Here is a 4743-nt window from a genome sequence, read left to right as displayed (position 1 = left end):
CTCTCAGTTGAGTACACACATATGTTAAATTCATGTTGATACAGTACCACTTTGTGAAAATATAAAGAAGATACTATATAATCCTCAGGGAGTTATAGCCCAATCCTGACATTTTTATGGAGCCAGTGTTGCTTCTTTTGCTCCTCCTGTGGGACAGCTGTCCAGAGGGTTGGAGAAGTTCATTGCGATGAAAGATCCCCACATCAAGGACTCTCCCAGCAAAGTGTTACAGGAGTTTACAACTGTCACAGGGAAGCAAAGAACAAGTCAAATATCACATGCGAACCTCGATCCCCATGGGATCTGATTTGGAAACCGGTGCCTTACTTTTCCTCCCCATGAACCAGATACAATGGTAGATAAATCAGTGATGATTAATTTGGGTTAGATTTTTTTTAAAGGATGTTCTCAATTTATTCATTTTTCTTCCAAAGTTTAGACCTCTAAAATATCAGCAGACTTTCCCAACATTTTATTATTCTTAATTTTTTAAAGCCTCCCTTCCTTATAGGACAATGTAATCCATGTGTTTCTTGTTGATGTCCTCTTTGCCAGGTTCTGTGAGATTTTTCTTGAGAAGCATTAATATGTGCTTTCAAACAAAGTTGCTTTTTCTCTTTTTAAAATCTGGAAGTCATTCTTCACCAGATATAAATTAACTCATGCACCCAAAATTTTGAATTCAGGTTGTAACTTCACAACTATTATAAACTGAAACCTTCTGAACTTGGCACAGCCTCCTTCATATTTGGCCTACAGAGCCATTGGCTGAAGAAGATGGTCTCTTGATTAAAGAAATTTCAAGTTCTAAATAAAATGGAAAAAAAATGTTGAACAAATGTAGCTAATGATAAAACCTTCCCTCATGTGGCAAAGAGAAGGATTCAAAATGTCATAAGTTTTGGATCAGTCATGTGTGATGTTGAAAAAGCTCATGACCACTTATTTGTCCCCAAAAATCAAATACCAGAGTCTCAGAGAGTTCAGTTAAGCCTTTTGTCAGTTGATCATGATTAGAAAATTCCAGAAAAGAGGGTTAGCAGAAGTACGGTTTCATCAGATGCCACCCACACTGTCCTCTAAAACTGTAATCCTTACGTCAATGGTCACAGTTTAGTGTGCTAAGAATTCAATATTGAACTCTACAGTAGATGTAGAGTTCACTTAAAATTGACCTTTTTACAATTCCAAGCAAAATGTACACTTTCAGGACATACCTTCTAGACAACTTCGTTCTAATGATAATTGTCACCCACTCTTCCCACCAAACAAGACTTACTTGCTTTGCTTGGAATATGTAAAACCTTAAAGTTGTAGCATCAAGATACATCCCTAGGGAGCTGCTCTAATTTTCAATAACAAAAACACCCTGAGTCTGTCATTATCTTTTACAAATCTCCTTGATCACACCTGACATGTAATGGAGCCAAATCTGGAGGTGTAAAACTGGGCACAGCATTTGTACTTTGCGAATGCATCAGTTTTGGGGCTTTCTCCCGAGAAGCTATGCCAGTTGGCCATTCTCCAGAGTGGCTATTGAACGCCATTCTCCAGCATCGCATTTTAAACGCCTTCCTTCCCTCGGCCCCTACATTTGTTTCATGCCCTTCCCAGCACCAACTGCCATCAGTAGTTCTTGCCCTCCAATTAGTCCTATAGTTAGGGCAGCCTTTGAAGGCCTAGCCCTTCCGCTACAACATGAAATCCTTGGATTCTCTGAATGTATATATTATCAAAAGATTTCCAGTGGTTGGAATTTTAAAAGGTTTCTTTTTCAGTATTTGTAAGAGTAGGTTGATGCTCAATGTGTATAAACTCTGTGCCTGAGTTCCGTGCCCAACACCAACAAAAAGCAGGCCCATTATAAAAATGCATGTATATTTCAGTGGCATCTTTTTGAACATGACAACCATTTTTCTGTATAAGGCTAGACAGTTAATGTGTTGGGCACTTCACACTTCATGTGTGCTCTGTCACTTCTTCTTCTGTTTTCCTTTGCAAAGGTGGAACAAGTAAGGCTCATTCTTAGCCTGCAGCTTGTACAGGAGCCAGAGTCTATGGAGGTTCATAGGCTGATACCCCTGACCTAAGACTATAATGCGCTACTGAACACTGTAGCATTGGCAATATCTCCTGGTCTGCCTAGAAGAGTAGCCACCAGTCATGTGATATTACAGAGCAAATGAAATAAGGCTAGATAGTGTGACTGAGAAACTGAATTATTAGTTTGGTTTAATTCTGGTTAATTTTAGTCAGAATATTCACATGAAAGCATTGGCTTACCTATATGACCAGACTCTTTAGAGATTATTAACACTACCCACTCCCTTGGAACTAATATGAGTAAATGGTCTTCTAACTAATCAGTCAATAGGAAATATAAGATGGTACAAGAGACAGAAAGTTCCCAAGTTAGTTCAATGGGCAAAACAAGACTGCATTTATGCACAATCAGAACAAATGAAAGGTTTTCAAATGCAGCTGGGTGCATATAAGTCACTTCTGCTAATGGGTTCATTAAGTCAAGGCCATCCTTTGCCATCTACAATGTTAGTGCACAAGGCAATAACTTGGAAAACGATGACTTCATTTTCCCTGCTGAGAAATAGCGTCTACCTTCCTTCAAAGGTGCGATCTCAGCTTCTTTCTTAAGAATGGGCTGCCCTTTAAAATCAAAAAAGCCTCTTTTGACAGGAATTCACGGGCTCACATGGTCAGCAGGATGCTTGCTTCTCCACCTAGTGAAAAGCATCTGCTATGTATGACATCAGTATGGGTAGAGACAATGGAATGATATAGAATCCTAGGGCCAGGGAAAACTTCCAGCTAGGATTGCATTGTGAGACACAAATGGATAATGAGAGCACACTGGATAAAACACTGGGGTTTTCTGGTCCAAGAACGAGAGCAGAGGGACGTTAGAGCAACAAGATGGAAAAAGTAAGATAGAGGGCGTGGAGAATAAGCAGATTTTGAAATCGAAGCTTTGGAACTGGATCAGTTAATAATGATAACAAGGACTGAGATAAAATTTGGGCCTGTGAAACTTGGGTCGTCAGAGGTCAGAAAGTAAAGGAACAAGTGGCTGAGGCATTAGATGGCCAGCTGTTGTAGGAACTGAAGTCATTCACAGCGATGAAAGAATTGGAAGCTGGAACCAAAGTTTTCAGGGAGCTGGGGGATAGGGGATGGGATGACAAGAACCTACAGCAAAAGTAACACAGAACAGGAAGAAGCACAACAGGAGCGTAAGTAGAAAGGGCAGGTGGCATAGCCCTTCCCACCCCCACCTTCTTTTACGGGAACCTTTCCACCCCCACCTTCATTTACAGGAGTATCTCCTACCAGGGAAGAACCCAGTGTCAGATGGGCCTGCAGCTCAGTGAGCAGATACTTGCCTAGCATGTATGTATAAACTCTGGGTTCAGTGTCCAGTATCAGAAAGACCACTATTGAGTGTTGCTTGCCTCTTCCTGGGACTGCTTCTCATTTCAGAGCCCAGATAAGACAGGCCCAGTTAGAACTTCCTGTTTTGGCTCAGTCTATCAAAAGCACATATCATGAGGGCCTTGAGGAGTCGGGGTTGGCTTTCCTCTCTGTCTAGAAGAGACTTTGGTCAAGAGTTGTAGGAATAAGAGGTCCCCAAACAGAGACTGAAAGACAGAGAGAAATGTAACTTATTTCAAGGAACTGAGTTACAGAATGGTAAGGCGGGAAAATCCAAAGTCTGCAGAGGAGGCCAGTAGTCTGGAGACCAACAGGAGAGTGAAAATTGTAGCTAGGGACTGGTGCCACTCACCCAGCAGAATTTTGTCTTCCTTTGGGAGAATCAGTGTTTTTACTGAAGGCCATCAACTGATTACACAAGGCCCACCCATATTGCAAACAGCAATACACTTTACTAGGGGTCTTGGAGAACATTTGACATAAACGTGATTAATCTGAACTATGGAATGGGGGAATCCTGCTTCCAGAAACAACTTCTCACTAATAATTTAATTAGTTTATGCTCTGGCAATGCTGAAACATGCATGGGCAGACCATATATGGCATCGCTGATGAACTTGTCCATATTGGGTTTTATAGTCTAAGTTAATGAAGATGACTGACCAGGTCTCTCCCTCAAGAGGGCACCAGATCTCATTTACAGATGGTTGTGAGCCACCATGTATGTAGTTACTGGGAATTGAACCCAGGACCTTTGGAAGAGCAGGCAGTGCTCTTAACCACGGAGCTATCTCTCAAACAATATGAGATAACCCCCAACCAAAAAAAAAAAGTGCATTACAGTACTTATTTGGCCAGGATGTTAGCTTTTTCACTCTGTCCTCCAGCCATGTGCTTGGTTTGGTCAGTTGAAACTATATATAAATCAACTTTATACCTAAACTTTCAAGTATTTATGCTGGTAAGTTTTTTGAGCTGCTCTGTTTGAGAGCCAGAAGTGCTCTCAAGTGCCATGACCCACAACATCATACAGATGTGATCGTGACAGTTTCTTTTCCAGAAATAAAAAATCCCATTCCTCAGAACATTGTAGTCATTTCTCCAGTGAGTTCTTCCACTGAGTGAAGCAATAACAGAGGTCATAAGCCTGATTTTGTTCTCTATGTAAATCAATTTTTCCTGTCCATTTTTCTTAAAAGTTTAAAACCTTAATTTATGATGATTCTTTTACCCAGAGTATATCTAAATAGCCACAAGTCTTATTAAAAGATCCTGGAACTCTTTTATGTCATAGCT

Source organism: Microtus ochrogaster, chromosome 8, assembly GCF_000317375.1.
Source record: "Microtus ochrogaster isolate Prairie Vole_2 chromosome 8, MicOch1.0, whole genome shotgun sequence".
NCBI lineage: Eukaryota > Metazoa > Chordata > Mammalia > Rodentia > Cricetidae > Microtus > Microtus ochrogaster.
Note: the sequence above shows the minus strand (reverse complement) of the source record.